This window comes from Helianthus annuus, chromosome 4, assembly GCF_002127325.2.
Source record: "Helianthus annuus cultivar XRQ/B chromosome 4, HanXRQr2.0-SUNRISE, whole genome shotgun sequence".
Classification (NCBI taxonomy): Eukaryota; Viridiplantae; Streptophyta; class Magnoliopsida; order Asterales; family Asteraceae; genus Helianthus; species Helianthus annuus.
Window position 1 is genome coordinate 49,051,010 of NC_035436.2, and position 14,433 is coordinate 49,065,442.

Here is a 14,433-nt window from a genome sequence, read left to right on the forward strand (position 1 = left end):
AAACAAAACATAGTTTAAGTTGCAGGCGGAAGCATAATGTCTAAAACCAAATCATAAGTTTAAATGTTTCAAATGTTTAGCATGGCACACAGCTGTCCATGTCCCACAACGACTCTGCACACTCCCATGCAAGCTCCAAAGATACCTAACGACCTGCAAGGCATGTAACAGAGAGTCAACAACAAAGTTGAGCGAGTTCACAGGAGGTGTACGTTGTAAAGTAGTTTTTCAAGAACTATGAGTTGTTTTCATCAATAGGTTAAATCAACTTTCCATATTTTCCAAACCATGAATGGCGGGGGCTACCCCATGTTGTAAACCACTAGACTAGATGTATCTGTAAGTGTCCTTCCCAATCCGAGGACAGAGGTACGTATTGAAAACATAGGTTTAGCATAGGTGTCCTTCCCAATCCGAGGACAAAGGTACGTATGAGAATACGTAGGTTTAGCGCTGGCGTCCTTCCCAATCCGAGGACAGAGGTACATAGTGTATACGTAGGTTTGGCGCTGGTGTCCTTCCCAATCCGAGGACAGTGGTACGTAGCGAGTACGTAGGTTTAGCGCTGGTGTCCTTCCCAATCTGAGGACAGTGGTAAGTAGTCTAGTAATGGTGTAAGTACAAGTTCTGTCTTAGCTATTCAATCCCATTCCCAACCCACCGGGAATCCCATGCCTTAGGAGTGTGAACTCACCTTGGTTTGCTCGGCAGATACACGAAAAGGTTACTTGAGCTATATGTGGTCAACCACGTCCTAACATGGTTACCATACAAGTCAGGTTTTGGTTTCAAGTAGTGCACATAAGTTTTACACATAGCCTAACAGGTTACGAACACGTATTGATCATGGCAAACACGTATAACACATTAGCAGTCAAGTGTATAAAGGGCCTAGCTTGTGCGACTCAGATGATTGTGCCATCGAGCTTGTGCGAGCCCATCATCTTGTGCGAGTTGGTAACAGAAGCCCAAAAAGCATACGGCCCAACCGGATAAACAAGGATCACTTGTGCGGTCCAGATGGACTTGTGCGACTGACCAGTCCTTGTGCGATTGGGATTGGGCTTTGAGGCCCGACAACATAATAATGTCCAAATAGTGTGTGTAGCCCAAGCCTTGTGCGATCGGCACCGTCTTGTGCGATCCACAAGGTCTTGTGCGATCATGCAATGTGGTGCTGTACCCAGTGTTTTATCAGTTGCACCCTATGACTTGTGCGATTGTATTGTGCGACCAGACACTTGTGCGATTGAGCTCTTGTGTGATTCAAGAGCTTGTGTGCTTGCACTTGTGCGACTAGTCTTACGCGAACCGTTTGTGTTTCCTAAAATCATGCAATTTGGTTACCACTATTCTAACAGTTTCCTATTCTGCATTTACTTGGTCAAAACAATCAAACAGTTTCCATCTAACCCTTTGTTCGATCAAAACAAGGTGGTTACAACCAATTCACATAAACCCTAACTTATCATAGTCATGAACAATAATCAAACTTTCAATCCGGATCATCAGATTAGTGAACTTTTATATCAACATGAAATCCTAACCATCATGCAAACACTTCGATTATTGAACCATAACAGCCGATTATATCTATTCAGTTCTAGATCTAGATCATGCAATCCGAATAATATGAATATCATCAAGTACACATGTGAGCCAATTTATGAATTCTAACCTCATTCATTCATATCACAATCAATCATTTAACATCCATAAATCCTTGTATGAGAACATATCAATCACAATATCATCTAATAAAACAAAAACCATTAGACACTAACCGATTCGAAGGTAGGACAAGAATGATCCGAACAAGAAAGCTTCGGGAGAAAGGGATGTTGTTGCCGTCGGCTTCGAGAGAGAATGAAGAGAGAGTAGGGTTTGTGTGTGTGTTGTGTTTTGCAAGTTATGAGGAGTATACTCTTTCCCCATAGTGTTATGCGCAACAAGGGAGTGGGCCGAACCCATTCGTGGGCTGCCCTTTGGTTGCGAGTACAATAAGTGTAGCCCGAATGGGCTTGTGCAATCGGGTTCACATTGTGCAATCACATTTCATAAACATATAACACACACTCACTTAACATAACAACATAACATTTCATTAATCACCAACGTTCACATAATCACGTAATGTTCAAACACGTTACACTAAGCACAAAGATAGGTTCTGAAATACGAGTTGTCACATCATCCCCAAGTTGAAAGAAATTTCGTCCCAAAATTTAGCACGTACTCACTGAGGAAGCTAGTTAAGTTGTATGGTTTTCCTGGGGTGTCACATCCTACCCCCGTTGGTTTGGAATTTCATCCCGAAATTCCGCAGTAGCTTCAGCCTCAGTAGTGGTTGTACTGTTCTCGAACAATTGGGGATACTTGTGTTTCATCTGGTCTTCGCATTCCCAGGTGAACTCTGGGCCACGACGGGAGTTCCAACGAACTCGAACGAGAGGTATTCTGGTGTGCTTGAGAATCTTAACATCTCGGTCAGTAATCTCTACTGGTTCCTCGACGAATCGCAGCTGATCGTCGATAGTGAGCTCCTTCAAAGGAACTATGAGGGTCTCATCTGACAGACACTTCTTCAGATTCGACACGTGGAAAATGTTGTGAACTCTGCTGAGTTCTGCTGGTAGGTTCAGTTTGTAGGCCACTTTGCCTATCTTCTCTATGATTTTGAAAGGTCCAACGTATCGTGGGTTAAGTTTGCCTCGTTTGCCAAAACGAACAACACCCTTCCAAGGTGAGACTTTGAGTAGCACTCGATCCCCAACCTGGAACTCGAGTGGTTTCCTGCGCTTATCAGCGTAGCTTTTCTGACGGTCACGAGCTGCCGCCATTCGTTGCCGTATCTGGGAAATACTTTCTGTTGTGTCTACCACAAGTTCTGGGCCAGTGATCTGGCTGTCGCCAACCTCTGCCCAACAAAGAGGTGATCGACATTTACATCCGTACAATGCCTCAAACGGAGCGGCTTGGATGCTGGTGTGGTAGCTGTTATTATACGAAAATTCTACTAATGGCAGATGCTTTTCCCAGCCGTTGCTGAAATCAATTACACATGCCCTAAGCATGTCTTCAAGGGTTTGGATGGTGCGTTCAGACTGCCCATCCGTCTGTGGATGATAAGCTGTGATCATATCTAAACGTGAGCCAAAGGACTTGTGCATTGCTTGCCACAGTTCGGAAGTAAAAACGTGCATCACGATCTAATATAATAGAGGTTGGCACTCCATGCCTCGATACTACTTCCTTTAAGTACACGTCTGCTAAAGTAGAGAACTTATCCATCTCTTTGATAGCCAGGAAATGTGCAGACTTAGTCAATCGATCCACTATCACCCAAATAGTGTTCACGTTGAGATCTAGGCAGGCCAGTAAAGGAATCCATGGAAATTTGCTCCCATTTCCATTGTGGTATCTCTGGTTGTTGGAGTAGGCCCGATGGTTTCTGATATTCAGTCTTGACTCTCGCACAAGTCAAGCACTTGCTAACGTAGGTTGCTATGTGGGCTTTCATGCTAGGCCACCAGTACGTAGTCTTCAGGTCGTGGTACATCTTATCCGAACCAGGATGTACTGAGTAACGAGACTTATGCGCTTCATCCATCACAAGCTCGCTTAAGTTTCCATAGAGTGGGGCCCAAATACGCCCTATCACGTAGTAGGCGCCGTCTTTCTTTCGTTGTAACCGTTTCCTCGATCCTCGTAAGGATTCAGCCCTGACGTTCTCTGGTTTCAATGCTTCAACCTGAGCATCTCGTATCTGAGTAGGAAGACTTGATTGGATGGTAAGTTGTAACGCTCGCACGCGCTTGGGTGTAGTATCCTTTTATTACCAAAAACACCAAAAAGACCACTGCTCTAAGTGATCATAGCAGCACAACCACTGCTTTGAAACCCACACCTGCCATTACCAAAAAGACCAAAAAGAAAACATCCAGAAAGCCCCCCAAACCCAAAACAAATGCACCTCTGGAAGATGAGATCCCAGAGCCACTGCCAGTGACAACACAAATGTCACCTATAACCACTGCTGCTACTTCCTCACAGCAGATGGAAGAAAGATCTCCACCTTTGCCTCAAACTCCTCCTGCATCCTCACAAAAGGATCAGGTTGTAAACACAGGGACCCCACAATATGAAGCTCTGGATTCAATTGGATCCATCTTCCTCAGTCCTGATCCCAAGGACATATCTCTTTCAACACCTTTATCTTCACCCCTCACATTACCACAATCCATAATACCTTTGTTGCATGCAGTTGATATAACACAAACACAAACCAGTTCCTCTCAAACACCTATCACTGAGAGTATGCTCCAACAAGTGACTGGGTCTGATGTTTATACCTCTGCTATCCCAGCAACAACTGAGGAGGTTACACTGCAGGGATTACAAGTAATTCCTGATAGTAGTTCAAGTGGAGCAACCACTACAAATGTTGAACCCACTGGTTTACATTTGGACAGTGATTACATTCATAAGACTCCCTTGAAGGCAATTCCTTCCATAGCACCTCTGAGAACCACCAGTGAGTTTGTTATGCCCACTGGTACCTTTAAAAGGCTATCAAGTGCTGAAGGAAGAAGACCCCAGTACCAAGAACAAGGGGAATCAATGAATGACTTTTGGGATTCATTTCCTAAGTCACACATTGGTACAACCACTGCTAGTGGGAAATCAGATGATCCCATTAACTTGGGTGATGATTTAAAATATCAGGAATTGACGGACAGAGTTGAAAATCTTGAAACATCAGTTGCTGAAATAAAGGATATGGTACAACAGCTGTTAAAAGCTCAAAAAGCACAATCCACTACTGTTCCAGCTCAAGCACCTGCACAACCTGCACCTACTGCAAATGAGCTATGGAATGTATTTCAACCCCTGCTTGAAAAACAAAAACAAATGGCTGATCAGCAGCATGCAATACATGTACAAATGCTGACAAACATGGTGGAGTCAAGATTTAAAGATACTCAGGCAGACATCAAAGCTATCAAGGCTCACATCCAAAGTACCACTGGAAAAGTTCCTCCCATTGTCCTCTTCATGAGTGAACCCTTTCCAGATAATGCCAAAAAGGGGGAGAAAATCAAGTGGAAGAAGAAGGGAATTGAGGATGGTATTTATATTGAAACAGAAAAAGATAGCCAGACTGAAGCCCCTGTATCAACAATCACCACTTCACCACACACCAACAAAACCACTGTTTTACCGTCATCATCATCTATAATCACATCACCACCACTAAAACCAACAGAGGTTGAAACACTAGTTGTTCCAACAGCTGTTAGTCAACCATCCACAACTGCTCTCAACATTTCTACATCACAACCAAAATCCAATTCACCCAAAAAGCTTTACACAAGGAAAAGGAAATTGCAGAAGAATGCTGATGATATACCAGCACCTATTCCTTTATCCTCCACACCTTACAATGTCACCAATCCACAACCACAACCACACACTCAAATATCCTCCACTAGAATTAAATCTGTTGCTGAGAAATATCCACTGGAATTGGAAGCTGTAAAGGATGAGATGAAACAATTTTATACAATAAATGATCCCTGGGAAAGAAGATTTCCTTCTCTCATTGGCTTCAGGAATCCATTAAGCATGAGTGAGTATCTAAAACTCAAAGCCAGGCAAGCATATATAAGAGCTAGAATTGAATGCAAAGATCAAGGTGATAATGCCATTTCTGAAAGAATGGAGTTTTTGCTCACTGAAGTCAAACAAATGGAAGATTATGCAAAAGACCTGAGCAAAGACATGTCAAATATGCCACCTGATGCTGCCCTACAAAAGGTAATGAGAAAGGAGTTTCTTGAATTCATCATGAAAGAAAAATTCTATTCAGCTAAAGAGGAACAATTCAGTAAATGGCCACTCATTGCACTAAAGCATGAGGGAAACAGGATCAAGAGAATCAAGGATGATCCTAGTAAGAAAAGAACAGCTCCAAACTGGAGCAAATACAAACAGGCCATTGATAAACTCACTTCAGAATACAAGAAAAAGAAACAGGAGTTAGTGGATGCAAATGTGGATACTGCTAAAGCCATAGCAAAATGGACAAAGCAGTATACAGATGAGGCTTATGAAAGGCTGAAAAGAAGAAAAGTGACAGATTCTAATTTACCAAAAAAGCCTGAACACAAAGAGCCAAAATAGGTCATCGATCCTAAACCACTGTTCACATCAGCAGATACCCCTATCATTGTGATAAACCAAGAAAAAGGGAAACTGTTGACAAATGAAGAAGAAAAAGAAAAGGAAACTGAGTACTTCACAGAAGCCATCAAGAAAATAGATTTAAATGAAGACAACTCAGCAAAACTTCAAAACCTTGTCAAAAAGGTAGTAAACGAACCTGCATCACCAAACACTTCAGCAGATATGACAGCCATTGAGATAGATCAAAAGAAGAGATAAGAGCTGATTGAAAAAGAGACTGCAGAAGATATAGTTGCAGCAAATGATGTCATAAAAATGGCTTTCAAACAAATGTCTGCTGAAAGTTCACAAGTCTTCACAAGGCCAATATCTCCAAACTCATCAGTGAATAAACCTCTCCCAAGAAACCCATTGGGTTCAAAAGTACTAAAATGGATCTCTGATCAAAAGACCCATGCATTGACCCTGATCAGATCCAATGGAGAAGTTAAGCACATATCAAGGGATGAAGCACTAGGCCTGGGTGTTGAAGATCTACAAGATCTCCTTGAGCTTACACTGTGTAGGGATGAGGGTGACACAAGTTCTCAGGATTTTGAGATTCAATTTAAAGAACAAGTTAGGGAACTTCTGATGAGAAATAAAAATCCAGAATAATGAAGAGTTTTGGCATTATCTGTTCCAGGGGGAGATTGTTGGGATTGAACCCTACCAGAGGAACAAATAATGAAAGCCAAAACTGGTTCACAACAGTGGATTCATCATAATCAGCTGTTTGCATTAAGCTTTCCCCTTGACTGTGGTTATTTGGCAACTAACAGACTTCAAAGCACTACTCAATAAGACAACTGTTACTAAAGTACTGATGAAGGTTAAAGACTGAAACTCAATTTACTGATGGATTCCAAGCACTGATGAAGAACTAAAGTACTGCTCGTTCAAGGCCTGATCACCCTTTAAAGAAAGCACTGATGCTCAACATCAGTGCTTAGCATACAAAAGTGGAAAGTGAGTCAGTAGTTAGTTATAACAGTGTCTATGTAATCAGTAGTTAGACATCAGTTGTTATAGATCAGTGGATGGAGTCTGTTAGTTTGTTAGATGTCGCTTTCATGGTAACGTCAGCTAAGATGCTTCAGTGGTTTGGTTTGCCTATAAATGTAACAGCACCATGTACTATTACATTTGATTGACTAAGTGGATTCTTCTCCTCTAGTCCAATCCTTTCATCTTGTGCAATCAACCTTGGAGCATCAAGCTGAGGGGGAGCTTAGTTTGTAAGCATGCTCTGTAAATCTTTTGCTTTGTATTGTAATCATTCGACTCTATGAAAAGCATGTGTTTATCAAAACTATCTTCTTCCTAAATTGTGCTTACAAAGTTTGTGTTCATTTCCGTTGCACTTAATGTTTAAATTATGCAAACAAGCACAGTTATAAGAGCCTCAGGTCCTAACAATGCCAATGGATAGGATTTGCCTCTGTATCTCTTCTTCCATCTTCAGAATAGCCCTGAGCGTCTTAACATACACCCTCCTTCTGTTGTCAAAATGGATGACGTATCGCCTGATTCCAAGAGTGTATCTCCACGAAACGATTGTTGCCATTTTTGGCGTTTTGTTTAATTTGGCGTTTTTGGTTAAAGATGTTTTTTTTTTGCAGAAAATGGATAGATTGAAGTGATTATTGAAGCTTTGTTTTTACGTTTGTTTATATAATGATGTTTTTGGCGCGTAATTTAGGAGGGAATTTTTTCTGATAAATGTTAATAACTGTAATTCAGTTATTTGTGTTGTTTCATCTTCCTCTAATATTCAATGTGTTTGATTTTTAATTTTTGGCGTTTTGTTTTTAATGGCATTTTATTTTTTGTATGGCGTTTTGAATATGAAGGGTAAAAAGACCCTTTTACCCTTAATGAAGCGCGTCCCACCTAATAATATTGATGTTATTTATGAAAACGCCACCGCACAATCTAGTCCATGGATTGTTTTGATCGGACGATCCATAATCGTTCTCACCGTTCTCACACTTTTCACCGTTTTCTCTAAATCCTGACCCTATATATATATGACTTTTTGTTTTTGTAAAAAGGGTAGGAATGATTTTGTGCCTTTAATCTTGAGATTGGATGGATGAGTTAAATCAAAACTAATTATATTTATTATATGTTGTATTAAAGGGTTAGTATAGACCATGTAAGTTTTAATCTAAATGACAATGACGGTAAAATAAACAACTAAGGGGCTGTTTGTTTATCTCTTAATGAGTCTCTTAATGGTTCAGACATTTTACTTGTTCAACACTTAATGGTTCAGGCTGTTTGTTTCATGAGCAAATGTCTGAATGGTTCAGACGTTTGCCTCTGAATGGTTAAGCATTATACTGAGTCTGAATGGTTAAGACATCTAATCTGAATTGGTCAGACATTTGTTTCTAAACGGTTAAGCATTATACTGGTTCTTCATGGTTCAGACCTCTTACTGATTCAACACTTAATGATTCAGACCTCTTACTTCTTACTGGTTCAGCGCTTAATCATTCAGAAGTTGCCAAACGGCCCCTAACATTATTAAGTAAATATATCTAGAGTTAAAAGTTAATTTTAATTATACTAAAATTCAAGGGCCGTATGATAACTGTATTAAAAGTTCGGAGATCAAAACGTAAATTGTTTATCGAAAAAAGAATTATTATTAATCTTCCGTTTGATTAGTCTATTGAAGTTCAGAGGAATGCGTAAATCGTATATAAAAATAACTATTAGAGTTCAGGGGTCATATGATAAATCACCTAAAGTTTAGGGTTAGAAACATAAATTAATTATAAAAAAGAATGTTATTATAGTATTGTAATTGTTAATTATTAATTTATTAAAACCATAAAAAACAAATAAATATATTACTATTCACATTTCTTTTGGTATTATATAGAACTAGTGATATCCCTTTCGCTTGTTGCGGCGGAGTTTCGGTTGAAATTGATTTGATTTATTACGGTATCATTGAGTACCGACACCCGCTAAAAGTTGGATGATATCATAACTAATAAAGTCTGAATGATATCATAACTAATGAATAAATTTAATTTATCATTCGGATAGTAGTAAATTTAATATATCATTCAGTCAATTATCTAAGTCGTTATCGTACATTAATTATAGTTGTCTACGAAATATAACATGCCGTTTCACTTTTTACAAAGGGCAAGATGCAAATGTGGCCCTTTCAATCTAACTTGTTACCTTACAATTTGACTACTTGTTAACAATGTATTGTAAACCTGGCTTTCAACTTGAGGATTCAAAGATTTCTTCAATTGGGTTACATAATTCACCAGTCTACAAAATAGGGCTGCAATATTATTTGCTAGATACAAACTCACCACCAACACTAAAACTCGGTGTCTAAGAACACCTTCTCGAATTACCATAATCGAGATAGCAGAGACAACTGACTGATTGATCCAAGCAGAAAATAACCAAGATAATTTCATAAATAAATTCACCACCACCTCTTTCATTCATAACACTTAACAAAAGTAGATTTATTTGAAGGTAACCGACCCGCTGACGTAACATGGAATCATGGACTAAAAAACCATAAAAAATGCCTAAATAAAATTGAAAAGAAACAACGTGGAGGGGTGATGATTGGTGGAAACAGGTCACGACTGATGACGGAGGGGTGTTGGATGATCCGAAAAATTGAGCTCCTCTTCATTCATGGTCGTCTTTATAAAATCAACACCTGGGCAAGGTATCATGCTTGATGATGTTACCAATTTCAAAGCCAATCATGATTGTGTATTCAGTCAAAAATGTATGGACCTGTTACCATGTCTCTAATGGTTCTTTTTGATCCCGAAACTAAACAGCTGAAATAAAATAGAAAACCCCAAATAAAAAACCACATTTTTTTCTTTTAAGCAAAATATACAGGTATGCCAATACTAATCTAAGAAAAGGTTACGTGTTTCAAAAGCTGATACCCTTCAAAGTTCAAATACATAAGACTATCACGTTTTCCTATCTATGACCAAGTCTATAATCAGTCAAAAACAGGGTATACCAAACAACACCACCTTCATTCACAACCATTTTAACTCCAAAACTTGGGAAAAAGAAAAAAAAAACCATACCATTTAGTCATTACCTTCAAAAACACTTCGATGACCACCTACTGAAAACGTTCCTCTCTTCAATATGGCCTTTAACCCTCCTTGTTCCCCTGCGATTTATCTCCTCGCTGCATCACAACGTCAATAATTCATCTTTAGAAAGTTATACTAAACGAGTAATTCTATTTATTATGTTATCCATAGAAATCACCAAGAAAACCAAACAATTATCATTAAACTACCTCTAGTTGGTTCACAAATACACTCTTTTCATGACATAACAACTTTAGCATCACAGGGTATGGGTTTGATATGTGTATTGAGTTGATACCCAAAGAACACTTGGATCTGACTGAGGTGGTCGCCACCACCCTCCAAGCCTATGGAACCGCCGCCGCCGCCTGATGTGTGTAAAATGCAACATATAAATTACATCAAATAAGGCATAAAACTAACCCTTTTTAAGTACTAATGTTGGAAAAAGAGTGTTTTTGTCTTCCTTTTGTATTTTCAGGATGAAATGAGCTCAAATTCACAAAAGAAGCAAAAAGACAGCTAATTCTAACATAAATACAAGAAAAGGAATAAAAGTAGACTGCCCGAACCCTCAAAGGGATCCTCCCAAGCAAAAAAGAGAAAACAGAAGCCTGAACACGCCCCGTGCTCAGCCAGCACGGGGCCGTGCCCAAGAAGCAGCAGAAAAGACAAACCTATAGAAGCTTCTATTGCCCACCACGGGGCCGTGTTCAGTAAGCACGGGGGCGTGGTGAAAGTAGAGCAGGCGCATTAATTGTAATTGCGAATTACAATTAATGAAGAGAGAGAGTGTCAGACGGGCACGGGGGCGTGTCAGACGGGCACGGGGGCGTGTCCAGCGGACACGGGGCCGTGCCCAGCCTTCTGTTCAGCCTATAAATAGGAGTGCTTGGTTTCATTCCAATCCATCCCTTGGCACACCACCTCTCTCACACTTCATCCACCACCCACCACCACCATAACACCATCATCCACCACCATCATCCATTGTCCATCGTAGAGTGTGTGAGTCGTCTCGGGATCCAAGATTGATAGTAAGAGTTCTTGACAATCAAGGCCATGTTTGCCTAAGTCTCTTACATCACTTTGTGAAGACAAGTGTTTAGTATAATACTTTTTTATTTTTAATCTTTTGCACTTTTTATTTGGTTTTGTATTAATGACTTTAATAACTAGTTGCTTATGTTGAAGGTGATCTTTCCTTATCGTTTGTCCGTGGTGTCTTGGCATTATTTTACTGTCTATATAAAATAAAAGATTTTCACCATTCATATCTCCACGGTCTATATGGAGGTATGTTGGCTACCTGGTCGGGGGTTAAGGGAACGGTTTGGTAAGGGTCTTGCCCTTGTTCAGCGTTTAGAGGTCCTGCAAGGGACCTGGGTCAAATTTAGTAGGATCTCCTTCAATGCCCATTGGATGGCGGGGATCCAAACTCTTTGACCCCCTCATAAGTTAACTACTATTAATACTATAACCCGGCTATTTAGGACTGTATCCCTGCTGACTCAGACTACTTAGCCGAGGGTAACGTCACCGCCAAAAGCGGGGCCTACCATAATTTGCATTAATAACTTAATTCATTATCTTCCAATAATCCAACCCTTTAGGATTGTATCCTTGCTGACTCAAACTACTGGGTTGAGGGTAACGTCGCCTTCAAAAGAGGGGCCTACTACAATAACTAAGATAATCTCTTAAACAAGTGCAAAAGTGCGAAAATAATCAAAGGTTATACTAATACACGAGTCGGATCCAAGTGATTCATCTTGTCTATCTGTTTTTTATTTTATTTTTATTTTTCAGCATTTAGTTAGTTTTTATTTTCTTAGTTTAAAACATTTTTCTAACTTTTTGATTTGATTAGACGTTGAGGATAAACCGGTACTAAAAGCTCTTGTGTCCTTGGACGACCTCGGTATCTTACCAACACTATACTACGTCCACGATGGGTGCACTTGCCCATATGTGTGTTTAGTGTTAGTAAATATCGTGTTTTATAAATTTAAAACTTGGCTAAAGGTGTAAAAAGGGCTTAATAGTATATCTAAATTATATACACACTACACACGCATCACGCCACTTTAAGAGTTCGCGCCCAAACCTTAATCGGATTCTGGATCGGTAGGGCCAACTCAACCATTTTGTCGGCTCAAAGCGAAATAAAAACTGGAGGGCCATCTTCAAAACATTTTTTTTTGCTTATGAACCTAAATCGTAGAAATATGATAAATAAGCTAATGTGATTTTGTGAAGGACGTTTTAGCTACAATTAGGCAGCTTGAGAATACTTAAATTATATGGTATCCTTGCCAAATTTCTCCAAGAACCTCCTATAGTCACATAGTTATTTCATAGAGTTCTAGATATACACCTTAACAAATAAAGAAAACAAAATCTTTACTAACCTCTCTATTCTCATTGCCAGCAAGTTTTTGTATCATGTTAAAAGTTTTTCTAATAAGCCTCTTTATTCTTACCTGTAGTACAAGAAACAAAAGGATGTATACAATTTAAGTCTAAGATAATATATTTTAATCAAATAGATATAAATATGAGATATTGATATTTTTAACACACAATCCGATTTCTCTGAATAATTTATAGTGAAACATTATAATTTGGGATGTGGACTACACTTATAAATTCCACTTCACTTCTAACGAAGTTGAGAACTAAAAACATATTAAAGCAGTACATACATGTTCATTCCTGCATTAGCTGTTGAAGCTCAGAATCTTCAAAGCATATATTGTTCCTGGTGGCTGCAAACATATCAAAAATAGAATGTAAAATTCCTTTTCAACAACAAAAAAAAAAAGAGAACAAGTGCAAATCATCATTGATTCAAAGATCAAATCAATGCCATATACATAGAACATGCAACTTCCCATTCAGCTTGTTGCCTCTTCTGCACGGGAGATATTATCTCGAATGCGACCCATCCGATCCCACTTCCCTGTACTTCCCTTTAAACCCTTTCCAATCTGAATCGATTTCCACCAAAGAACTCCTCCATAACTTCCATTTCGACCCACTCTTACCAACTAAACCTAAACCATTCAAACAAACCCAAATTAGTACAATCCAATTACCATAAAAACAACAAATCAAACACTTAATTCACAATTCAAATATTAAAGCCATCTTCAAACAATCAAAAACAGTTAAAATTACCTGATCAATCTTCATTGGTCCACCATTAGTTCTTATCTCCACCTAGGGTTCGAGAACGACTTATTAGGGCAAACAAACCCTAACAACCACACCGTTACAACATCATCACCGTCACACTGAAGCAATACGCATAATTAGGCTTGTGTGCTTACCCATTCACTGAAATCTTCTCCTGGCCGTTCATCGGAACCTCAACAGACGTTGCTTACTCATCAGATCAACATTAGTCGACAGATTAAGGTTCAGTGACAACCGATCTAAAAGAATAGTGAACATGCAATAGAAAAGGGCTTACCGGAAGTTGATCGAAACCCTAACCGCTTGACCGCCGACATTGTCAGAGCTATGGCAGCATCTGATCGAACATACCTCATCGCTCTTCGGTACAAACCATGTTCGCCGCCACCACAATGATCAAAACGTCGTCGTTAAGTGTTATTGACGCCGGTGAGAAGGTTGTAACACCGGCGGAACCATCGTCATCGGCCTCTCTATCTGTCTCTTAGCGCTATCTCTCTCTGACACAGCTTTCTCTCAACCGGGTTCTAAATCTCACCACCGTATTTTCTGGCTGCTTCACCTTTTAAACTCATTTGACAAAAAATTTACAAAAATAGCCTTCTACTCATTACGTTTAGTTTTTAATATATGTAGTATAACAAAAAATTTACAAAAATAGCCTTCTACTGTTCATTACGTTTAGTTTTTAATATATGTATAATATAATATAACTATTAAAATTTTATAAATTTATAATATAATAATGTTTTTTTAAAACGATAAATATTGAAACTTTGTGTTTTTATAAGATAAAATTTTACTAAATGTAGGATTGAAAGCTTATGTTTTTACAAAAGAAAGATTTAATAATGTTGATAAAACGTTATATATGTGACGAAAAAGTTAGAATAGTTAA

The 14,433-nt window shown here is 39.0% G+C and overlaps 1 long non-coding RNA gene across 8 annotated transcripts; it reads right to left on the bottom strand.

Moving 5' to 3' along the window:
- Positions 1 to 9,288: 9,288 nt before the first annotated feature.
- LOC110936389 lies at positions 9,289 to 14,085 on the bottom strand. Of its 8 annotated transcripts, XR_002589961.2 has the most exons (8): positions 13,813 to 14,085; positions 13,670 to 13,721; positions 13,518 to 13,596; positions 13,043 to 13,393; positions 12,749 to 12,820; positions 10,547 to 10,705; positions 10,340 to 10,432; positions 9,289 to 10,061 (listed from the first exon to the last, which is right to left on the bottom strand). It is a non-coding gene; the product is annotated as an uncharacterized LOC110936389 (long non-coding RNA). The 8 variants fall into 8 exon arrangements; XR_004891044.1 differs by lacking the exon at positions 10,547 to 10,705 and having other exon boundaries at positions 13,670 to 13,707; XR_004891041.1 differs by lacking the exon at positions 10,547 to 10,705.
- Between the last annotated feature and the right edge of the window lie 348 nt (positions 14,086 to 14,433).